At 43.5% G+C, this 26,013-nt stretch overlaps 1 protein-coding gene and 1 long non-coding RNA gene across 6 annotated transcripts in view; one reads left to right on the top strand and one right to left on the bottom strand.

The window, feature by feature from the left end:
• LOC309703501 (butyrophilin-like protein 2) overlaps positions 1-26,013 on the top strand; it is a 522,068-nt gene that overhangs the window by 340,247 nt on the left and 155,808 nt on the right. The gene's annotated exons all lie outside the window — the stretch shown is intronic.
• LOC309703694 lies at positions 14,385-26,008 on the bottom strand. The gene is made up of 3 exons (XR_014275932.1): positions 25,872-26,008; positions 20,025-20,237; positions 14,385-15,765 (listed from the first exon to the last, which is right to left on the bottom strand). It is a non-coding gene; the product is annotated as an uncharacterized lncRNA (long non-coding RNA).

Raw genomic sequence — 26,013 nt, 5'->3', positions numbered from 1 at the left:
AGGAGCACAGTTAGATTGTTCACCTCCTAACCTGTGAAATCAATCAGCTGAATGAAAAACACTGTGATCCTATGAGCTGCTATCAGGGCTGCTCCATTCTCAGGATTCTCATCTGGATGACTGAAGCAGATTATTGATGAAGTCAGCAAACAGCTTTCAAAATGGCTCTTTTTCCAGGGGAACTCCCTGAAATGTAAATCTCATTGGAATGAAGAAGAAGTCCAAAGGCGTGGTTAGGCCCAGACTTGTGGCTGTTTTCAATGTAAAGCCCATGTTGCAGGCAGCTGCTGCTCCTTACTGGCCCACAGCCTCCACTGATGGATGTGTCAGCTCACTTGTACTGTAGCCACGGGGAGAGCGATGGTGAAGCTGACAACCAGAGGTGTAGCGCTATTTGTTGAAGTAGCCCAGCTGTGCCATGGAAGCACAAGTTTCCAGAGATGATTGGACTGTGAGCAGAAATGATCCATGTTGGACTGAATTGAAGAACAGATCATAAAGTCCTCTGTGTGCCCAGCCCGTCTGTCTGAGCATCTTCATCAGTGTGCAGCTGATCTACAGCTAATGTGCTGATTGATGAGCAGCCTGTTCATGGTGATGATGAGAAACAGATTGGATTCAAAGCACAAATGAGTGAAAAAGGAGCAGCAGCCATGATAGAGCGAGTCCTCTGCTGACAGAAATAGTGGAGTGAAGGATTTGTGCAGCGTTTCTCTGTGAAAACAGCTGATTCAGATCAATGAGAGGAGGATGAAGGAGAAGCAGCATGTTTCTGATAGAAGCATCACTGCTGTGCTACAAACTGCTGGAAGTAGAAGAAGTCAGAGCAGTCGATAACATGAAGTTACAAAGTAACTGTCAACGGAAAGAATGCAAGGCAAGTTTATTTGTATAGCACAATTCAACAACAAGGTGATTCAAAGTGCTTTACAGAGACATTAGAAACAAAAACAAATAAAAAGCATGATTTAAAATTGATTAAAACAAGCAAACAAACAAGCTAATTAACAAACAAACAAAACAGTATATAAAATCAAAACAGATAAAATCAGAACAGTAGATAAAATCAGTAGTTAAATGTAAGTTTTGAAATTTAAGCTTAAAAGTGTGGATTTGGTGCTTTATTTAAATGCAGCTGAGAATAGGTGAGTCTTCAACCTGGATTTAAATAAACTGAGTGTTTCAGCTGATCTGAGGCTTTCTGGGAGTTTGTTCCAGATATAAGGAGCATAAAAGCTCAATGCAGCTTCTCCGTGTCTGGTTCTGACTCTGGGAACTGATAAAAGACCGGATCCAGATGACCTGAGGGATCTGGAAGGTTCATACTGGGTCAGGAGGTCATTGATGTATTTTGGTCCTAAACCATTCAGAGCTTTATAGGCCAGCATCAGAACTTTAAAGTCTATCCTCTGACGGACAGGCAGCCAGTGTAAAGACCTCAGAGCTGGACTGATGTGGTCCACTTTTTTGGTCTTAGTGAGGACTCGAGCAGCAGAGTTCTGAATGAGCTGTAGATGTCTGACGGATTTTTTAGGTAGACCTGTAAAGATGCTGTTACAGTAATCAAGCCTACTAAAGATGAATGCATGGACTAGTTTTTCCAGGTCCTGTTGAGACATCAGATCTTTTATCCTTGAAATGTTCTTGAGGTGATAGTAAGCTGATTTTGTTATTGTCTTAATGTGTTTTTCTAAGTTTAGGTCTGCATCCATCACTACACCCAAATTTCTCGCCTGGTTTGTGGTTTTTAGATGTATAGATTGAAGTTCTCTGGTGACCTGTAATCGTTTTTCTTTGGCGCCAAAGACTATTACCTCAGTTTTGTTTTTGTTTAGCTGGAGAAAATTGTGGCACAGCCAGTCATTAATTTTCTCAATGCATTTACCAAGAACCTGTACAGGGCCTCGGTCTCCTGGTGACATTGTGATATATATTTGTGTGTCATCTGCATAGCTGTGGTAGTTTATTTTGTTGTTGTTTATAATCTGTGCCAGTGGGAGCATGTAAATGTTAAACAGAAGGGGTCCCAAGATGGAACCTTGGGGAACTCCACATGTGATACTTGTCTGCTCAGATGTGAAGTTACCTATTGATACAAAGTATTTCCTGTTTTCTAAGTATGAGAGGAGAGGACGAGAAACATTTGTTCAGTGTCAGCATCAGATGTCAGAAACATACAGGAACCTCATACAGCGCTTAGAGAAGATGATTCACTGCATATGTAATAAAGTGTACAGACAAATGGAAACATATGAAAGTAACTTTGAAGGCAGCAGAGACGTATTTGCTCTCAGAGACGTGTCATGTTAATAAGAGACTCGGGGAGGACCAGCAGAGAGGACAGGCTGATTGTTGTACACTGGGACAGTTTAAGCTCAGCTTTTACAGCCCAAGTAGCAGACTGTCATCAGAACCAGTGGATGAAACCAGTGCAGTGAAAATAATGTGGTGTGGGGATTTTAATGGTCACAGTGAGCAGAGCAGTCAGTGAAGAATGAATGAAGTTAAAGAAGCTGTACAAGAGTAGATATTAGAGCAGGGACAGAGTCAGCAGCTGATCTCAGGATGGTCTCAGATTGGCTGTCAGGTGTTTGTTGATGGCAGGAAGTCACAGACAGGAAGTGACCTCACTCCTGTAATGATGATACAGAGCTGGGTGTAGAGGAGCGATACAGGGGGTGATGAAGTGGTGTTTCAGTGCTGCTGACTGGAGGACATTCAGATTTGTTAGTAAACTGTACAAAGTGATGTGAGTGTTGATGATGTAAGTTGTTGTGTTTGTAACGCTGTTTTAGAAGCAGCAAAGCAGGCGATGAGGAAGAAAGGAGGGAAGGTCACAAACAAAGTGTGATTAAAGATCTGTGGAGGTCTGTAGCTCAGCTGTGGGGGAGGGTGGAGCAGTGACAGTGGAGGCTGGTGAAGTCACAGCAGTGAAAGATCAATATAGTCCAGATAATATTAGTGAAGAAAACAGTTATAGAATATCAGGAGTTATTACAGCAGTGTTGGGGAGTAACTGAATACATGTACCAGCGTTACATATTTAAAATACAAAATATGAGTAACTGTATTCTGTTACAGTTACCGTTTAAATAGGTGGTAATGAGAATACAGTTACTTGAAATAATGGATTACACGTGGTCTTTTCCAGTCTCATATGTTAGGCTATGCTCTCTCTAGTTTTGGTAATTCCACGTTGGTGGAAACCCAAACAAAACACGATTAAGAGGCTCTAATGTCTGTGTCTCAATCTCACGGCCCATGTCACCTCTGCTTGCAGCTGCATAATGACGTGAAGAAATATTTTTTAAAATTATTATTCACAAAATCATTTAATATGAAAGCAACAGGCAGAGTCTTACAGGCATAGCCCTAAAGAATGTAGCCTCATGGGCAGTGTAGTCCGTGCTGCAGGGAGAACTGTCATACACGTTATGGGTCTGTGAGCGCGAGGAGGGAGAAAAAGGAAAAGTACGAGTTGCCACCGAGCAGAAACGGGAGCTTGAAGCATGTAAATATAATAATAACCACTGCAGCCAAAAACAGTGCCTGAGGAGCCCAGTTGTAAGTAAGCTATTAAGACTCGACTGTACACCGTGTTCGTGTTTTCCTCCGAAACAGTAAGTTCTGTTGGAGCAGCCTTTCAACGCCTCTCTCTGTCTCTCGCCTCTCACTTTGTTGTCTGGGTCAAGCAAAGTCGACCCAGACAACAAAGTAAAGCTAGTTTTCAGCTACGAGCCCGACGTATTAGCCAGAGGTCCCTTTACTACGGTTCAAGCCTCAGACCTGTTTTATATACGCGTGAAACAGTTTTCTACACGAGATCACTGCAAAAAGTGCAGCCTTACCTAATGTCCACCTACTGTTACTCATTTATATTAAGGTTTAAATATCTAGTTGGTATTTATATGGCAAGCAACCTTCAGTAACGGTAATAAATCACACAGCAATAGGACATTCATGTAGTTGTAAAAAGCATGATAATATATTAAATAATCCAAAGTATTCAGAATACGTTACTGTCATTGAGTAACGTAACGGAATACGTTACAAAATACATTTTGGGGCATGTATTCTGTTGTTATATCAGGTCAAATCATCTAAAGATATTTTACTAGAATATCACAGAGTTTGGGAGGATGGGAAACTTCCAAAGAGCTGGAAGGAAGCAGAGATTGTACCAACATGAAACCAGGAAATGGCAGACGGATGGTTTCAACATCTGCAACATAATGGAGACGATGATAAACAACAGATTAACAAACTATAATGAAAATAAAAGATATCGGAGTGGGTTTAGGAGACGGAGAAGTACGATGGGTCCAGCTTCATGTTTAAAACATGAAACAATAAAAAGATGAAATCAAACTCAGATCTCATGAACAACAGTTGGGAGGACAGAACAACTGCAGTTTGTGAGTGTGTGGTTTGAAAGGATGTCAGAAGAAAGAGAAAACAGCTGAAGTTAAAACCTGTCAGTCAGACAATGTTGGTACCAACAGTACAGCCGTGGATCCTCCTGATGCTGCAGGTTTGAGAGCTTTGACTTTAAACTCACACACAGAACAAACACTGATCACACAGTTATGTTCAAATCTGTACAGATGCATCAAAACACAGCCAATCAAAACACAGCATTCATTGTTAAAGCAGGAAAAGGATCAATGATGGTATCAGTGTACACAGGAGAGATGGCTGGAGACATGAGAACACTACGATGAGTCATGTGATCAGACTCGGGTTCATCTTTGGTCAGTTTACAGCACAGGTGTTCAGACAGGTGGGAAAGCAGTGAGTGGAGGAAAAGAGAGGATGATGGTCTAGAAATGTAAAGGAGAAATGAGGAGCACAGGAAGGAGAGAGGAGAGGAGGTCATCTTACAGGACGGGTCCAGGAATCTATGTACAGGTAAACGAGAGATGAATCAGAACCAGGAAACGCTAGGAATAAACACAAGACATAACAAGAGCCAGGGTGTCATTGATGTGTGTCTAACAACATCCAGCGACGAGAAGCTTTGAACCAGCGTCTTAAGTAGTTGCTGAGGAAGGCTGGATAATGAGCCACATGTCCGCGATTACTCAGAGGTGCGTGAGCCGAAGGCGGGAGCCCGCCAAGACCTCCGCCCAGGCAGAGGAAAGACAGGAGAGCAGAAATCAAAACAAAAATGCAGGAAGCCTTGCTGGGAGGGCCGGGCAGACAAAGGGACCGTGACACTTAGAATAGAATAGAATAGAATAGAATAGAATAGAATTCAACTTTATTGTCACTGCACATGCACAGGTACAAGGCAACGAAATGCAGTTTGCATCCATCCAGAAGTGCTTTAGTGATATAGATATATTACAATATATATTGTAGCACGGTGGCACGGTGGTTAGCACTGTTGCCGCACAGCAAGAAGGTCCTGAGTTCAATTCCACCATCAGGCCGGGGTCTTTCTGTGTGGAGTTTGCATGTTCTCCCCGTGTTTGCGTGGGTTCTCTCCAGGTACTCCGGCTTCCTCCCACCGTCCAAAGACATGCAGCTTGTGGGGATAGGTTAATTGATTAATCCAAATTGTCACTAGGTGTGAATGTGCGAGTGAATGTGAGTGTGAATGGTTGTCTGTCCCTATGTGTTAGCCCTGCAACAGACTGGCGACCTGTCCAGGGTGTACCCCGCCTTTCGCCCTATGACAGCTGGGATAGGCTCCAGCGCCCCCCGCGACCCTGAAAAGGATAAGCGGAAGCGAATGGATGGATGGATGGACAATATATATTAGCAATAATATAGATATGTGAGTACATTACAGAAATGGGTCTATTATGGTATGTTACAATGTACACGGTATGAAGTACACTCAACAAAAATATAAACGCAACACTTTTGTTTTTGCTCCCATTCCCCATGGGATGGACGTAGAGACCTAAAATTCATTCCAGATACACAATATAACCATCCCTCCCAAACAGTGGTCACAAATCAGTCCAAATGTGTGGTAGTGGGCACATCTGCTATATTGAGATAATCCATCCCACCTCACAGGTGTGCCACATCAGGATGCTGATCTGACATCATGAGTAGTGCACAGGTGTACCTCAGACTGCCCACCACAAAAGGCCACCCTGGAATGTGCAGTTTTTTGCGCTATTGGGGGTCTGGGGACCCAGAACCGGTCAGTATCTGGTGTGACCACCATTTGCCTCATGCAGTGCAACACATCGTCGCATGGAGTCTATCAGATTGTCAATTGTGGCCTGTGGAATGTTGGTCCACTCCACTTCAATGGCTGTGCGAGGTTGTTGGATAATCGTGGGAACTGGTACACGCTGTCGTATACGCCGGTCAAGCACATCCCGAACATGCTCAATGGGTGACATGTCCGGTGAGTATGCTGGCCATGCAAGAACTGGGACATTCTCAGCTGCCATCTGCCCTGAACAATGTGAACCATGATTCATCCGTGAAGCGCACACCTCTCCAACGTGCCAGACGCCATCGAATGTGAGCATTTGCCCACACAAGTCTGTTACGGCGACGAGCTGGAGTCAGGTCAAGACCCCGATGAGGACGACGGGCATGCAGTTGAGCGTCCCTGAGACGGTTTCTGACAGTTTGTGCAGAAATTGTTTGGTTGTGCAAACCAATTGTTCCAGCAGCTGTCTGGGTGGCTGGTCTCAGACGATCTTGGAGGTGAACCTGCTGGATGTGGAGGTCCTGGGCTGGTGTGGTTACACGAGGTCTGCGGTTGTGAGGCCGGTTGGATGTGCTGCCATATTCTCTGAAACGCCTGTGGAGACGGCTTATGGTTGAGAAATAAACATTCAATGCACGGGCGACAGATCTGGTTGACATTCCTGCTGTCAGCATGCCAATTGCACGTTCCCTCATTTCTTGTGGCATCTGTGGCATTTTGCTGTGAGACAAAACTGCACATTCCAGGGTGGCCTTTTGTTGTGGGCAGTCTGAGGTACACCTGTGCACTACTCATGATGTCAGATCAGCATCCTGATGTGGCACACCTGTGAGGTGGGATGGATTATCTCAATATAGCAGATGTGCCCACTACCACACATTTGGACTGATTTGTGACCACTGTTTGGGAGGGATAGTTATACTGTGTATCTGGAATGAATTTTAGGTCTCTACGTCCATCCCATGGGAAATGGGAGCAGTAACAAAGGTGTTGCGTTTATATTTTTGTTGAGTGTATGTTGTGAATATGCTAAAACTATAAGTATGTACAGGCTGTAGTGAGTACAGGCTATGAACAGGATATAAATATGAAAAACTATACAGAATCTGAGATATACAGTTATACAGAAATGTGAACTATGCGGGTTATAAACAGTTGTAGGATTAAAGATTATCGTATGTACAGAATGATTATTTACACAGAACTATACAGTAGTGCAGTTAAGATCAGTGAGATATGTGGATAATTCCTACAGAGGCTGTATAAAGTGCTGGTGGCTGTGAGTGGTGGTTCAGTCCATGTTATTATTGTGTGTACGAGGGTATTAGGACGGAGTTTCCCTTCACTGATTCTTTCTGAATGAGGATTTCTGTGCTCAGTCCAACTTTGTGAGACACTTCTTTGAGATCCCCTCGTGCCAAATGTAATAACAGCCATCTAGTGTCATGACTGGAAGACTGTTCCTGTATGCTGTGTGGTGGGTGAGGTGCTGAGTGGGGATAAATCACAGTCTGGTTCTTGAGGTGGTCCTGACCTTGAAATGCTCTCATTCATTCCTCGGTGTGAACAGGCAGCTTCTGCAGGTGTGGTGCTAAAGCTTCATCTGGGTGGAGTCACAGGTGTTAGCTGGTGAACAGCTGACTCTGTCGGTGGTCTCTAGAGCGGACAGCTGTGTTATTTCTTTGTGTCATCCATCTCTCGATGCTGCTGTGAGCCAGGCGTCAGCAGCAGCATCAGCAGCATTTCTCTCCTTGAATGTCTCTGCTCGTCATGAAGGGGCTTTACTGTTTCGCCAATACTGTGCGTCCATTTGTCCACTTTGACAGACAGCTGACAGCTTCAATAAACATCAGACACAGAAGTAAAGTTCAAGGTTTTTACTTCATCTTCAGTCTTCTTGTGTGTAAAACTAAAACTTTTCATTAACCCTCTGGGGTCGAGGGACGCGCCAGCACGTCAACATCACATGATCAATTTAAGACAACACAGCGACTCAGTCTCCATTTCACAGCTTGGGTCGAAAGTGCGGACTTCAAACTATATACCAGTTTTTGAATTGTGTCAATGGGCCACGTAAAACCAGAGTTATGATAAAAAATACACGCGATGTTTTTTTCTGAACAAAACAGTGGTGTTTACATCGGGAAGAACGGTAAAAACGGCGTTTTCTACAGACAGCGCTAGCAAACACTCTCCGCTTGTGAGTGAAAAAAGAAAAAGAAAAAACACCCCTTCCCTATCCGGTTGTTCAGTGATGACACAATGAATCCTACTTCCGGGTCTAAAGTAGTCTGCGTTTCATATGGCTTTTGTGTTGTTAACATGTTTAATGTTTTGTATTTTCTTCTATTTGATCTCAAAAAGCTCCTAAAACAGTCAGCGATCACTGTTGACCTCCCTCGGCTTTTATTACCGCTAATCATTTATTTAAGCTCAGTTTTTAAAACCTTAGGATGTAACTACAGCCCAGCCCATGCAGCAGTATATGAATGACTAACCTCGTATTGTGGATGGATTATCTCAGTTGTTCTCCTGGCTGAAATTTGGTCCTTTTACAGCATCCTGCCATGCGATTACATTTGTTCCTGACCACCGAGAACACTCACGGTAACTTTTATCGAGTGGAAAAAAAGTTAGCTTGTTTATATTATGCTAACATAGCTGTGTCGCTAGCGGTCACGTAGCACATCATTATATACCAGCTAGCCCAACTTCAGTAACCCTACAAACGTCACTGCTTTTTAGTTTTCTGTCTTCATTTATGCTGGAAGTGATAGCAGAGCTGTACGTTTTAATTTGTTTCCAAAACCCAGCAGTCAGGACATGCTATATTGTATTTAGATAGAAGCTAGCGAGCTAACTCCCTGCTAACTTCTAACTCCGTTAAATGTCATAAATTCCGTTTTCATGGATGCCTGGATGTTAAACTCAATTGTTACACCTGGTAGAGCAGAACGCTGATCATTTTATTAAAGATGAAAGACTTTAGACAGTTTTTCAGCTCTCAGTAATGCCATAGTGATCGTTTGATATATGGACCTGCAGCGGAGTTTAGACCCAGACACGGCTAGTGACGTCAGACTGAACAACCGGATTGGTGTTAAAGTGTACCATGTCAGCCAATCAAAAAATGATATGGCAACATGTGGCACTTGGTTGTTTAGGGAGAAGGGGAAGTTTTTAGGAGTGACACCGGCGACGGAAAGCGGGCGAGCGAAAGACAGGGAGAGAGAGAGCGAGTTTTCACATGTGAGACATTAGTGACGTTGAGCGTGTTTGGAGGCTGTAGTTAGTGTGTTGTGTAGTTATAGTTGTGTGTTGTGTGTCACAAACCTACTTGTTACACAAACTTACAGGTAACTACAGGCTGCTTGAGCCTTATTTGCAGCTGGTGTTATAAAGTGTTACTGAAACAGCTGCTGACCAAAGTGATGCACATTTAAAGGAGTCAAAGTCCTGAAATAATTCAACAGATTAAAACAAACATAAGATGAGAAACCATGAGTGAAACAAACAGCATGGTGGTGCTGATCATTGTTGCCTCACAGCAACAAGTTCCTGAGGTCATTTCCACCACCTGAGTGGGGCCTTTCCCCCCACACTCCGCTCTGTGTGCTGTGAGTGTCTCTCTGTGTTAGCTGGGATAAGGAGAAGAGGAAGAGGATGGAGGGTGTTGAAGGTCTCTAATGTTGCGTGGGTCTTTGTTCCACAGTTTAGGAGCAGCTGCAAAGCCCTGATCTCCTCTGTGTTTGAACCTGATCTGGAGACAGTGAGAACCAATAACTGAGGGCAAAATAAGGACACTGAAACTAAAAGCAGTCTACAGGGTTATGTTACAAACACCAAAGCATGAAGCAGTGGTGCAGCTGACTCACACAGACTCTCCTCCACACTGTCCTCAGTTATAAAGTGCTTTACAAACACAAACATTATGACTAACAGCTGGATTTTCCTGTTTCAGTGCAGCGAACTAACAACGAGCCAACAAGGCCTCACGTGACATCAGTCAGTGAGAGTTTCACTGCTGCAGCAGCTCTGTTCACTCACACTTATTAATATTAATGCTCATTACAAATGTTACAGCAGCTGATGCACAAATCTTTGTCTGTGTGAATAAAGTTGGATCAGTTCAAACAGTTTGTTGCTCTGCTTGAAAGCAGCAGTTTTTCTAATGCACCACCTTCATGTTTCCTTCATATTTGAATCCCCCTGTAGATGCTGACAGGTAACCATGTCACACAGAGCTCAAGCATACCAAACATACCAACATGGCGGCGCGTGCACACGCAGCGGCTTCTCTCTCTCCCGAACAAACTACTTTTTCGTGTTTTTCGTCCTGTAAGTTGCAGTGTTTTTGTAAGTCTTTGTCGCGTCTATCTGTGTGCAAGCGAGGATATGCCCGAACACTTCTTCTCGACATCGGCAGAAACAAACTTTTTAAGTTAAACTCTGTGGACACCGAGAAGCTGAAAGATCTGGGTCTGCTCCGAAGGCCTACTCAATCACCGACCCCCACTCCCGCACTTCGCCCACAATGGATGCGCCTCAAGCGTTGTGAGAGGAAGCAGAAGAGGGGTAAGCGCGGTGGCATCCGAGCTAGGCTAGCGGCTAGCCCACACAAACCCGCCATCCCCTCTATCGTTCTGGCCAACGTACGCTCGCTAGAAAATAAACTGGACGACATCCGACTGCTACGTTCATCTCAAAGGAATGTAAAGGACTGCTGTGCTTTTGTGTTCACGGAAACATGGCTCAGCGACAGTGTCCCGGACCGCGCCATTCAGCTCGACCAGCTAACATGCTACCGTGCTGACAGAGTCATCGTCGCGGGAGGTAAGACCCGCGGGGGAGGACTTTGTGTTTACATCAACGATGCCTGGTGTCGCGATGCTGTTGCGGTCTGCAAACACTGCTCACCAGTGCTGGAGTTAATGGTTATTAAGTGCCGGCCATTCTATCTACCGAGGGAATATACAGCCATACTCCTGTGCGCTGTGTACATCCCTCCCTCCTCCAATGTCAACAACAGGAATGAGGCACTGAATGAACTGTACCAGCACATCAGTGAGCAGCAGACAGCCCATCCTGATGCTTTTCTCATCCTGGCTGGGGATTTCAATCATGCAGACTTAAAGTGCGTGTTTCCAAAAATACAACAACACATAGACTTTCCAACAAGGGGAAATAACACACTGGACTTTGTTTACACCACCCAGAGAGGAGCTTACAAAGCTTTTCCCCTCCCCCACCTCGGCGCCTCAGACCATATCACTGTCATGCTAATGCCTGCTTACAGACCGCTCGTTAAAGTGACCAAACCGGTTCGTAAGCGGATACAAGTGTGGCCAGAGGGGTCTTCAGAGGCTCTACAGGACTGCTTCAATACTACAGACTGGAACATGTTTAAGCAGGCTGCCACCTATAACAACACCACTGACCTCCAGGAGTACGCAGAGACTGTTACTGCCTACATCAACAAGTGTATTGAGGATGTAACAGTCACGAAAACCATAACTGTCCGGGCCAATCAAAAACCATGGATGACAGGAGAGGTCTACAGGCTGCTGAAAGCTCGGAATGTTGCCTTCAGAGTTGGAGACGAGGCAAGCCTGAGGACAGCTAGGGCCAACCTTTCCCGTGGCATCAGAGAGGCTAAGAGACAGTACTCCAGGAAAATATCTCATCACTTCAAAGACAGCAGAGACTCACGGAGCCTGTGGCGGGGCATTCAGACCATCACAGATTACAAGCCCCCACCACAGACTTGTGACAGTACTATCCCCCTGCTGAACGAGCTGAACACTTTCTTTGCTCGCTTTGAAGTCCGAAACAGCACCACTGCACAGAAGACCCCACCCCCTCCTGGTGACCAGGTGATGACTCTGTCACCGGACAGCGTGAGGAGATCCCTCAGCAGGATCAATGCACGTAAAGCTCCGGGTCCTGACAACATTCCTGGTCGTGCTCTGAGAGACTGTGCAGTGGAACTCACTGATGTCTTCACAGACATCTTCAACATATCACTCATCCAGGCTGTCGTCCCCACATGTTTTAAAGCCACCACAATCATTCCGGTTCCAAAAAAGTCATCTCCCTCCTGCTTTAATGACTACCGTCCTGTTGCACTTACTCCCATCCTGATGAAGTGCTTCGAACGACTAGTCATGCAACACATCAAGACTGTCCTGCCCCCCTCCCTGGATCCCTTCCAGTTTGCCTATCGGCCCAACCGCTCAACCGATGATGCCATCTCCACTGCACTCCACTCGGCACTCACACACCTGGACAAAAATGACTCATATGTTCGAATGCTGTTCATAGATTTCAGTTCAGCATTCAACACCATAATCCCCCAACAGCTCATTCAAAAACTGGTCCAGCTGGGGCTCAACACCTCACTGTGCAACTGGCTGTTGGATTTCCTCACCGGAAGACCTCAAGCAGTACGGGTTGGCAGTAATACATCCAGCACCATCATTTTAAACACGGGGGCCCCGCAGGGATGTGTGCTGAGCCCCCTCCTCTTCACTCTGCTGACCCATGACTGCACCCCATCATACAGCTCCAACCTCTTCATCAAGTTTGCGGACGACACAACGGTGGTGGGTCTCATTAGCAACAGGGATGAGACCGACTACAGAAGTGAGGTGAGACGCCTGGCCACGTGGTGTGCTGACAACAATCTCTCTCTGAATGTGGAGAAGACGAAGGAGATTGTTGTGGACTTCAGGAGAATGCACACCCAACATGCTCCTCTGACCATTGACGGAGCGTCTGTGGAGAGAGTGAGCAGCACCAAGTTCTTGGGTGTGCACATCACAGAGGATCTCTCCTGGACGTACAACACCACAGCACTGGCCAAGAAATCACAGCAGCGTCTCTTCTTTCTCCGCAAACTAAGAAGAGCAGGAGCACCAGCCCCCATCATGTACACTTTCTACAGAGGCACCATCGAGAGCATCCTGTCGAGCTGCATCACTGTGTGGTTTGGAGCCTGCAATGCGTCCTGTCATAGAACCCTCCAACGCATAGTGAGAGCTGCAGAGAGGATCATTGGTGTCTCTCTCCCCTCCCTCCAGGACATTTACAGCACCCGTCTCACTAAAAAAGCCCTTTGCATAGCGGCTGATCCCACGCACCCAATGCAAAGCTTCTTCAAGCTGCTGCCGTCGGGGAGGAGACTGCGGAGTCTCCAGGCCAGGACCAGCAGGCTGAAGGACAGCTTCATCCATCAGGCTGTCAGGAAGCTTAACTCCCTCCCGATTCTGCCCCCTCTCCCCTCTCTCCTCCACGGTCTCACTGAACTCTGTCACACACACACAAACACACACACTCTCTGACTCACTCACTGGCCTGCACCAGTTACCAGTCACTTTGTGGAGCATTGGACTGCCATTACCTCATAAGACTTTGTTGTTACACTTTCTCTTACCATACATTACCAAATCTCCATTTGCACTATTTGCCTATTTGCCTATTTGCACTACTCTGCCTGGTTTACACTCAATGTCACTTACCCATTATATTGTATATTATATAGCTTTCTTGTTATATGTAAAATTGTATTTATTTAAATTTTTACTTTTTAATTATTTTACTTGCATTTTTTAATCACTTTTATATTTAAATATATTTAAATGTTCATTTGCTATTTATCTAGGGAGTGAAGAGTAACGCAATTTCTATTCTCCGTATGTCCTGTACATGTGGCAGAATCGACAAATAAAGTTGACTTTGACTTTGACTTTTGACTTTGAAGCCTTTGAATCCAGCTGTGACTGTTGATTTTCTATTGAATGGACTTTTTCAAATCCAGCTGTAGGCCTGTGTTTGTGAGCTCATTAACAGCTGTTTGTTTAGAGAGACGTGGTCCTCACAGGACAGCCACTACAAACATATGATTTTATAGAATATGATGCATTACTGCAGATTCAACACAATAGAAAGGATTTGAAATGAGCTCAGCCTTAAACATGTGCAGCAGTAATATTGATCCACAGACACTGATGGGAACATTTTTCTGCACAATAAGTGAAGGAAATTGCCTTCCCGGGTTTCCTCCGTGGCGTGAGCGATAAGCAGAGTTTTGTCCTTTCCTTCTAAGATTCCTAATTATTTAAAGTAACACTCAGGTATGCCGTTCAGCTGGGTTAGTTACAGCGCCGGGAGCAGCTTGGGAGAACAAGGAAACACAGACTGCTTCAGGTTGCCTTCCCAAATCAACTCAAAGGTTTATTTGATACACAGCAGTTTATATAGATGAAAAAAAAGGTTCGTGTGTCAGCTTTCCCAGTTCAAACCGGTACAGACCAAATAAGGAAACGTCTTCCTGCCTTGTGAGCAAAGAAGTATCCTGTGTGTAGTTTATCAGCTCAGCTACAATTTATGATCATCCCAGCAAAATACACTCCTAGACATAAAATACAGAGTTCTTTCATTAGTGAATTCTGAAACAAACCACCTAGCCTTTAACGAGCCTTTTCCAGGAGATAAAGAAAAAGGGAGGATGGGAGTAAGGAAGTGGTCTCATCTCTGTGGTGTTTTCGACCTTGGGGTACCAGCTTGTGAGTCCTACACATTAATTCTTGGGTCACAGAGAAAGAGAAAAACAACTAGTAGATTGGCCTTATTGAGTAACAGTTTTCCTGTATAAAACAATATCCTGTAAATGCTTACCGTGGTATCAAAATACCTAACAGTTCCCCTCTTTTATTATTTTTTAAAAATAATAACTCAAATAGAAAGGAAAAATCACAAATGTAATAACATAATATAAAAAGCAAATCATAAAATGTAATAGTTCACAACCGAATGTTCAATATACACATCAGGAACATCATTGGTAACATCTGGCACATCCTCAGGATCAATTTGTGCTAATTGCAAATACATTGAAGTGGCTGTACTGGTAGCTATATGGGTTATCATTGAAAATGTGGCTTGCAGAAATGTGAACAGGGTTGCACTTTACAATATGAAATAGTAAATAAAAATCCTAAGGTTAATGCAGTAGATATGATTAATAACCTAAATATATAAAAAAGACAGTTCTTCAGTCGTCTTCTGGCCTGGTCCCAGGTTCGAGAGACACAGAATAAGCGTCGTATGATGACAATGGGCATTTCATTTTCTCCATTATCAGGATGGAATGAGTCTAGCTTTATCAGGTTAGACATCATGTGGTACTTTTGGCTTTCTGTTCCTGCTGGATGTTTGAGTACCTTGTTGTTGTTCTTTCAGGCGTTGTGTGTTAATCAGTGATTGTGTGTGTGTACATTGGATCCGGGCGCTGGCTCGCCTGAGATGTCATCTACCCGTGTGTGTTTATTTGCTCTAGTTCCGGGCGCTGGCTCGCCGGAGATGTCGTCTGCTTGATCCGACGCCTGAGATGGTCCGATTGGGCTGGTCTTAACCCTGCTGGCATGAATCCACTGAGGTTGTCCGTCTGTGAGGATGCTGGTTCTTCGTCACTGCCAGTACAGTCTGGGGGCTGGAACACGCGCGGCCTCCCAGAGAGTCCTTGGTTTTAGTGGCTTCTCCAACATGCATCTCCTTGTCTCCACTGGTGGAACTGTGGAGGGGAAAAGCTGAGAGAGACAAACTTTCTGATAGTTATTATTCAGTTTTTCTACCAGGTTGTGAACATCAGTGGACAATGCAATATACATCACCTTCTACTAGCGGTGCCCCTCTGGAAGCTGACCATGGTGTTGGAAATAGTCTTACTTCAAATGGAGATAATTTGGTTACTGCAGATTGAGTCCTTCTAATCTCACACAGGACTTAAGTAAGTAATTTGACCCAGGTCATTAAAGTTTTAGCACACTTTTGAATTACTTCTGATGTGAATGAAGATCCTCTATCACTGTTAATCTGGTGAGGTATTCCGAATCTGGGTATTATTTCATTGCTCAACTTTTGACAGACTACTTCTGCAGTTTCTTTTGAGGTTGGATAAGCTTCTACTCATTTACTAAATTGATCCACTATTACCAGTAAGTACTTGATGCTTCCTTGCGCTGGCATATGTGTGAAATCAATTTGTAATGTATGAAATGGAAAATCTGGTTGTGGTAAATGCTGATGTTTTGCTTTTGAGCTACCTACATTAGTTCGCGCACATGTTAGACAGGTTGCTAATATGCTTTTTACTGCATGTGATGTTTTCTCAATTACAAATCTTAATTTTATTGCCCCTATTACCCCTCTTTGTCCGACATGACTCACACAGTGAAAATGTCGGGCAAGGACTGGCATCAGGGAATATGGGAGGGCAATCAAACCCTTAAGATTTTGTATAGGCCATCTCTGTCATCTAAGGTACAGCCATTATTCTCCCAATAGGTGTAATCACATGCAGAGGCTTGCTCTTGTATGAATTTTAAATCAACATTTGTTCCTAAATAGTCTGGGAGTTTAAGTGGCAGCTGTAGGGGCACAGATAATACTTCCTGCGGAGGTGGGAGCTGTGATGCAGCTGCAGCCTTGGCTGTCACGTCTGCTAAGGCATTACCTGTTGCTTCGTCTGTGTCAGCTGTACTGTGTCCTTTCGTTTTTACAACTGCAACGGCCGATGGCAGCTGTATAGCCTGAAAAAGTCTTTGAACAAAATCAGAATTCAGCAATTTATTTTCCATCAGCAGATCTAAATCCTCTCTGTCTCCACAATGTGCCAAAGTCATGCACAACGCCAAATGCATAGCGGCTGTCTACGTAAATCGTCACATGCTTATCCAAATGTAGCTCACAGGCGCGTATTAAAGCCATGAGCTCTGCTTTTTGTGCTGAGTGAAATGGTAATGAGTGAGCCTCTAGTATGATGTCAGGCACTGTTACCACTGAATAGCCACAAAGAAATGAGTTGTCACTCGGCCTTGAACAGGACCCGTCCACATAAACCGTGGCTGAGTCTGGGATAGGTGTTTGCTCTAAATCTGGACGTGGTGCTGTGGATTCCTGTATACGTGTCATGCAGTCATGAACGTCAAGCCTGTCTGAGCCATCCTGTCGGTCAGAAGAACACAGAATAGTATCAATAAATGTCATGGCGAATCAGGTGTGCTGCTCGCTTTTATAGTGAGATTTGCATATGTTGTTTAGTTATGTTTGCTACAATGGTCGTGACCTGGTGATTGGTGTGTAGAATAGTGTCATGTGAGAGTGTGAGCTTCTCGCAGTCCCTTATCATGATAGAGCAAGCTGCTACTGCCCTCAGGCAGGCCGGCATTCCTGAACAATTCAGGCAGCACCTTTGAGTGGCGGAGGTCAGCACTCCCTGTAATGCATTGAAAGAGGCAGTCATTTCTGTGGACCACAGTATTCGAGGAGGCTTGTCTTTTTTACAACAGTCACGCAGAATGTGGTCATGAAAAGAACAGTCTGGTATCCACTGTCTGCAATAGTTCACCATGCCTAAGAAGGACGACATTTCCTTCTGTGTAGTGGGACGAGGGACAGAGGTCACAGCTTTGACCCTGTCTGCAGTCATGGAACGTTTTCCGTGAGACAGTGTGAATCCCAAATATTGAACAGAAGTCTGACAGTACTGCATTTTCTTTGCATATGCTTTGTGGCCAGTCTTTTTGAGGTGCTGGAGAAGCATGTGTGTAGCAGTTTGACATAGTTTTTCACTTTCAGCACAGAGGAGGAGGTCATCCACATGTGGATCAGGGTGCGGCCCTGGAGGAGTGAAGCACCATTGAGAAAGCAGCAGAGCTGTCTATCATGCCTTGGGGCAAACGAGTCCAAGTGTACTGCTTATTTCTATGTGTGAATGCAAATAACGGCTGTGTGTCACAGGTACTGAGAAAAAGGAGCGGAGCATAAATCCACCACGGTAAAATGTGTATGCAATGCATGTCAATATGCTGTGAACATCTGAAACGAGAGGTGGCAGAGGAATGTTGACTGCATTAATTTGCCTTAAGTCTTGTATGAAACGCCATACGCCAGGTTTGTTAGGCTTTGGCACAGGATTGACAGGAGTGTGGGCTTTATTACTCCTGTAGTCAATAAATCTCCTATCATGACATCTAGGGCTGCGGCTTTTTCCGTGGAAATGGGATGCTGCTTGACATATACTGCTTGTTGTGTTTTAATAGGTGTACGTGATAAAGTGTACAGTCAATAAATCCTATATCATTCTCACTTTTTGACCATAATGTCATATTCTGGTATTCAGCTGGCAATGTAACTGCAGAAATAGTACAGTCGATAGGGTAGGTTAGATCTATGTGACGACATGGTGTAGTTATATCATAACCTATGTCTGAGTTATGTAACAAAATCACTGTTTGACCTTCACTTGTGTGAGCAGTTATCATGTTGTTGAACAGTGTGAGAGAAACAAAAGTGTGGCTCCCAGTCATGGGATTACCTGGTAGTGGCGTCTGTACACGTTTTTTTTTTTTTGGCACAGTGTGTGACATAGAGTACCGGACAAAAAGGATGTTGAGTTCATTCTCTGCTGAGGGTCCAGCTGACACAGAGGATGTTCCTTCTCCATCATGTCGGTACATAGGGCAGAGAAAACATAAGCTGTTATCAGTGTCAGCAAACATTTCACCCTTTATGTTAAATGAAATACACAAATTCATTTTTGCTTTGGGTGTCTGCGGCTGCTGGAAAACTGAGCTAAATTTGCACCTCTAGCTTGTCCAACAGTGCATAAAGCGTTTTATGAATACTAGGATGGATTCATCAGGCTTCTGTTTACACATAGTTACTGCATTTAAGTCAATTTTGTCTCTGGACATTGTTAGCAGGAATTTCTTTAGATTCTTAAAGAAATCGGCGACTTTGTCATTATTTACCCTCCTTTTGTCCATAGCGGTAACATTTGATGCATCACGTCGCGGCATTCTATCATATATTTTCTACAGGACTTTTTAAGCAGACTACTTTTCTTATCACAAATGATATTCAACATTTCTACTGACCTGTTTTCTGGCGATAATCGTTCGGGATAAGGCTCCGAAAAGAAATTAGAATGCATTGAACTTCTTAAGTTGTAAACAAAGTCAGTCACATAAGCACTCCCGCATGTTCTGGATACGTGATCATGGACGTCTTCACCGATTCGCGGACGTAGGTTACACGTAACCGGAAATGGGAGTTGTACTGAGCCGTTATTTGAGACTTTATTTTGTATTTTATTAATTTTTGGTTTTACAGGTACTTTAGATTTTTTATCGGACCTGTCTGTGGTCTTTGAATAATTCTGACTCATGTTCAGTGATTTCCAGAGGGGTTTACACGCTAGGAGGATTTAGGTTAGTATTTTCGCTGCGGCACAGCTGAGGTCACTTTAAATTTATTGCTAGCAATTTTTTGTTTGTGTGAGCAACTCTCACTTAGCGAGCAACTTCTCGCTTAACGAGCAACTTCTCGTAAAACAACAGGCAACTTCCTGTGTCTTTCTGCTTTTAATTTACTGCTTTTAACCCTTGTATGGTAATCGGGTCTGTGAGACCCGTTCAACTTCTCCCTGTGTCACTCTTTGGTGAGCAACTTCTCACTTAACGAGAAGTATTTAAGACAACAGGCAACTTTCTGTGTCACTTTTCTAAGTGAGCAACTTCTCACTTTTTAACGTACGTTTAATTAAACAATTAATTATTATTATTTTTTTAAACAAAATTAAAATATTCAAGACAACAGGCAACTTCCTGTGTCCACCAACACCACACAAGGGTTAATTTACTTTATTCGGGGACTGAGGAAGTCGTCAGTGTATCTCTCTGGATCACTAAGTGAAACTTCGTCAGCATATCCCGTTTTTTTATGGATCGATCACTGAGAGAGGTATAATATGGTCTCTATATAAATATGAAAGACGCATATTTACCTTCTGTCAGCTGATCCCACTTCTGACACCAAAATTGAAGGAAATTGCCTTCCCGGGTTTCCTCCGTGGCGTGAGCGATAAGCAGAGTTTTGTCCTTTCCTTCTAAGATTCCTAATTATTTAAAGTAACACTCAGGTATGCCGTTCAGCTGGGTTAGTTACAGCGCCGGGAGCAGCTTGGGAGAACAAGAAAACAGAGACTGCTTCAGGTTGCCTTCCCAAATCAACTCAAAGGTTTATTTGATACACAGCAGTTTATATAGATGAAAAAAAAGGTTCGTGTGTCAGCTTTCCCAGTTCAAACCGGTACAGACCAAATAAGGAAACGTCTTCCTGCCTTGTGAGCAAAGAAGTATCCTGTGTGTAGTTTATCAGCTCAGCTACAATTTATGATCATCCCAGCAAAATACACTCCTAGACATAAAATACAGAGTTCTTTCATTAGTGAATTCTGAAACAAACCACCTAGCCTTTAACGAGCCTTTTCCAGGAGATAAAGAAAAAGGGAGGATGGGAGTAAGGAAGTGGTCTCATCTCTGTGGTGTTTTCGACCTTGGGGTACCAGCTTGTGAGTCCTACACATTAATTCTTGGGTCACAGAGAAAGAGAAAAACAACTAGTAGATTGGCCTTATTGAGTAACAGTTTTCCTGTATAAAACAATATCCTGTAAATGCTTACCGTGGTATCAAAATACCTAACAGTTCCCCTCTTTTATTATTTTTTAAAAATAATAACTCAAATAGAAAGGAAAAATCACAAATGTAATAACATAATATAAAAAGCAAATCATAAAATGTAATAGTTCACAACCGAATGTTCAATATACACATCAGGAACATCATTGGTAACATCTGGCACATCCTCAGGATCAATTTGTGCTAATTGCAAATACATTGAAGTGGCTGTACTGGTAGCTATATGGGTTATCATTGAAAATGTGGCTTGCAGAAATGTGAACAGGGTTGCACTTTACAATATGAAATAGTAAATAAAAATCCTAAGGTTAATGCAGTAGATATGATTAATAACCTAAATATATAAAAAAGACAGTTCTTCAGTCGTCTTCTGGCCTGGTCCCAGGTTCGAGAGACACAGAATAAGCGTCGTATGATGACAATGGGCATTTCATTTTCTCCATTATCAGGATGGAATGAGTCTAGCTTTATCAGGTTAGACATCATGTGGTACTTTTGGCTTTCTGTTCCTGCTGGATGTTTGAGTACCTTGTTGTTGTTCTTTCAGGCGTTGTGTGTTAATCAGTGATTGTGTGTGTGTACATTGGATCCGGGCGCTGGCTCGCCTGAGATGTCATCTACCCGTGTGTGTTTATTTGCTCTAGTTCCGGGCGCTGGCTCGCCGGAGATGTCGTCTGCTTGATCCGACGCCTGAGATGGTCCGATTGGGCTGGTCTTAACCCTGCTGGCATGAATCCACTGAGGTTGTCCGTCTGTGAGGATGCTGGTTCTTCGTCACTGCCAGTACAGTCTGGGGGCTGGAACACGCGCGGCCTCCCAGAGAGTCCTTGGTTTTAGTGGCTTCTCCAACATGCATCTCCTTGTCTCCACTGGTGGAACTGTGGAGGGGAAAGGCTGAGAGAGACAAACTTTCTGATAGTTATTATTCAGTTTTTCTACCAGGTTGTGAACATCAGTGGACAATGCAATATACATCACCTTCTACTAGCGGTGCCCCTCTGGAAGCTGACCATGGTGTTGGAAATAGTCTTACTTCAAATGGAGATAATTTGGTTACTGCAGATTGAGTCCTTCTAATCTCACACAGGACTTAAGTAAGTAATTTGACCCAGGTCATTAAAGTTTTAGCACACTTTTGAATTACTTCTGATGTGAATGAAGATCCTCTATCACTGTTAATCTGGTGAGGTATTCCGAATCTGGGTATTATTTCATTGCTCAACTTTTGACAGACTACTTCTGCAGTTTCTTTTGAGGTTGGATAAGCTTCTACTCATTTACTAAATTGATCCACTATTACCAGTAAGTACTTGATGCTTCCTTGCGCTGGCATATGTGTGAAATCAATTTGTAATGTATGAAATGGAAAATCTGGTTGTGGTAAATGCTGATGTTTCGCTTTTGATTTTCCTACATTAGTTCGTGCACATGTTAGACAGGTTGCTAATATGCGTTTTACTGCGTGTGATGTTTTCTCAATTACAAATCTTAATTTTATTGCCCCTATTACCCCTCTTTGTCCGACATGACTCACACAGTGAAAATGTCGGGCAAGGACTGGCATCAGGGAATATGGGAGGGCAATCAAACCCTTAAGATTTTGTATAGGCCATCTCTGTCATCTAAGGTACAGTCATTATTCTCCCAATAGGTGTAATCACATGCAGAGGCTTGCTCTTGTATGAATTTTAAATCAACATTTGTTCCTAAATAGTCTGGGAGTTTAAGTGGCAGCTGTAGGGGCACAGATAATACTTCCTGCGGAGGTGGGAGCTGTGATGCAGCTGCAGCCTTGGCTGTCACGTCTGCTAAGGCATTACCTGTTGCTTCGTCTGTGTCAGCTGTACTGTGTCCTTTCGTTTTTACAACTGCAACGGCCGATGGCAGCTGTATAGCCTGAAAAAGTCTTTGAACAAAATCAGAATTCAGCAATTTATTTTCCATCAGCAGATCTAAATCCTCTCTGTCTCCACAATGTGCCAAAGTCATGCACAACGCCAAATGCATAGCGGCTGTCTACGTAAATCGTCACATGCTTATCCAAATGTAGCTCACAGGCGCGTATTAAAGCCATGAGCTCTGCTTTTTGTGCTGAGTGAAATGGTAATGAGTGAGCTTCTAGTATGATGTCAGGCACTGTTACCACTGAATAGCCACAAAGAAATGAGTTGTCACTCGGCCTTGAACAGGACCCGTCCACATAAACCGTGGCTGAGTCTGGGATAGGTGTTTGCTCTAAATCTGGACGTGGTGCTGTGGATTCCTGTATACGTGTCATGCAGTCATGAACGTCAAGCCTGTCTGAGCCATCCTGTCGGTCAGAAGAACACAGAATAGTATCAATAAATGTCATGGCGAATCAGGTGTGCTGCTCGCTTTTATAGTGAGATTTGCATATGTTGTTTAGTTATGTTTGCTACAATGGTCGTGACCTGGTGATTGGTGTGTAGAATAGTGTCATGTGAGAGTGTGAGCTTCTCGCAGTCCCTTATCATGATAGAGCAAGCTGCTACTGCCCTCAGGCAGGCCGGCATTCCTGAACAATTCAGGCAGCACCTTTGAGTGGCGGAGGTCAGCACTCCCTGTAATGCATTGAAAGAGGCAGTCATTTCTGTGGACCACAGTATTCGAGGAGGCTTGTCTTTTTTACAACAGTCACGCAGAATGTGGTCATGAAAAGAACAGTCTGGTATCCACTGTCTGCAATAGTTCACCATGCCTAAGAAGGACGACATTTCCTTCTGTGTAGTGGGACGAGGGACAGAGGTCACAGCTTTGACCCTGTCTGCAGTCATGGAACGTTTTCCGTGAGACAGTGTGAATCCCAAATATTGAACAGAAGTCTGACAGTACTGCATTTTCTTTGCATATGCTTTGTGGCCAGTCTTTTTGAGGTGCTGGAGAAGCATGTGTGTAGCAGTTTGACATAGTTTTTCACTTTCAGCACAGAGGAGGAGGTCATCCACATGTGGATCAGGGTGCGGCCCTGGAGGAGTGAAGCACCATTGAGAAAGCAGCAGAGCTGTCTATCATGCCTTGGGGCAAACGAGTCCAAGTGTACTGCTTATTTCTATGTGTGAATGCAAATAACGGCTGTGTGTCACAGGTACTGAGAAAAAGGAGCGGAGCATAAATCCACCACGGTAAAATGTGTATGCAATGCATGTCAATATGCTGTGAACATCTGAAACGAGAGGTGGCAGAGGAATGTTGACTGCATTAATTTGCCTTAAGTCTTGTATGAAACGCCATACGCCAGGTTTGTTAGGCTTTGGCACAGGATTGACAGGAGTGTGGGCTTTATTGCTCCTGTAGTCAATAAATCTCCTATCATGACATCTAGGGCTGCGGCTTTTTCCGTGGAAATGGGATGCTGCTTGACATATACTGCTTGTTGTGTTTTAATAGGTGTACGTGATAAAGTGTACAGTCAATAAATCCTATATCATTCTCACTTTTTGACCATAATGTCATATTCTGGTATTCAGCTGGCAATGTAACTGCAGAAATAGTACAGTCGATAGGGTAGGTTAGATCTATGTGACGACATGGTGTAGTTATATCATAACCTATGTCTGAGTTATGTAACAAAATCACTGTTTGACCTTCACTTGTGTGAGCAGTTATCATGTTGTTGAACAGTGTGAGAGAAACAAAAGTGTGGCTCCCAGTCATGGGATTACCTGGTAGTGGCGTCTGTACACGTTTTTTTTTTTTTGGCACAGTGTGTGACATAGAGTACCGGACAAAAAGGATGTTGAGTTCATTCTCTGCTGAGGGTCCAGCTGACACAGAGGATGTTCCTTCTCCATCATGTCGGTACATAGGGCAGAGAAAACATAAGCTGTTATCAGTGTCAGCAAACATTTCACCCTTTGTTAAATGAAATACACAAATTCATTTTTGCTTTGGGTGTCTGCGGCTGCTGGAAAACTGAGCTAAATTTGCACCTCTAGCTTGTCCAACAGTGCATAAAGCGTTTTATGAATACTAGGATGGATTCATCAGGCTTCTGTTTACACATAGTTACTGCATTTAAGTCAATTTTGTCTCTGGACATTGTTAGCAGGAATTTCTTTAGATTCTTAAAGAAATCGGCGACTTTGTCATTATTTACCCTCCTTTTGTCCATAGCGGTAACATTTGATGCATCACGTCGCGGCATTCTATCATATATTTTCTACAGGACTTTTTAAGCAGACTACTTTTCTTATCACAAATGATATTCAACATTTCTACTGACCTGTTTTCTGGCGATAATCGTTCGGGATAAGGCTCCGAAAAGAAATTAGAATGCATTGAACTTCTTAAGTTGTAAACAAAGTCAGTCACATAAGCACTCCCGCATGTTCTGGATACGTGATCATGGACGTCTTCACCGATTCGCGGACGTAGGTTACACGTAACCGGAAATGGGAGTTGTACTGAGCCGTTATTTGAGACTTTATTTTGTATTTTATTAATTTTTGGTTTTACAGGTACTTTAGATTTTTTATCGGACCTGTCTGTGGTCTTTGAATAATTCTGACTCATGTTCAGTGATTTCCAGAGGGGTTTACACGCTAGGAGGATTTAGGTTAGTATTTTCGCTGCGGCACAGCTGAGGTCACTTTAAATTTATTGCTAGCAATTTTTTGTTTGTGTGAGCAACTCTCACTTAGCGAGCAACTTCTCGCTTAACGAGCAACTTCTCGTAAAACAACAGGCAACTTCCTGTGTCTTTCTGCTTTTAATTTACTGCTTTTAACCCTTGTATGGTAATCGGGTCTGTGAGACCCGTTCAACTTCTCCCTGTGTCACTCTTTGGTGAGCAACTTCTCACTTAACGAGAAGTATTTAAGACAACAGGCAACTTTCTGTGTCACTTTTCTAAGTGAGCAACTTCTCACTTTTTAACGTACGTTTAATTAAACAATTAATTATTATTATTTTTTTAAACAAAATTAAAATATTCAAGACAACAGGCAACTTCCTGTGTCCACCAACACCACACAAGGGTTAATTTACTTTATTCGGGGACTGAGGAAGTCGTCAGTGTATCTCTCTGGATCACTAAGTGAAACTTCGTCAGCATATCCCGTTTTTTTATGGATCGATCACTGAGAGAGGTATAATATGGTCTCTATATAAATATGAAAGACGCATATTTACCTTCTGTCAGCTGATCCCACTTCTGACACCAAAATTGAAGGAAATTGCCTTCCCGGGTTTCCTCCGTGGCGTGAGCGATAAGCAGAGTTTTGTCCTTTCCTTCTAAGATTCCTAATTATTTAAAGTAACACTCAGGTATGCC

The sequence above is a fragment of the Aulonocara stuartgranti genome (genome assembly GCF_965226115.1).
Source record: "Aulonocara stuartgranti genome assembly, chromosome: 3".
NCBI lineage: Eukaryota > Metazoa > Chordata > Actinopteri > Cichliformes > Cichlidae > Aulonocara > Aulonocara stuartgranti.
Note: the sequence above shows the minus strand (reverse complement) of the source record. Positions and strands in the feature narration are given on the sequence as shown.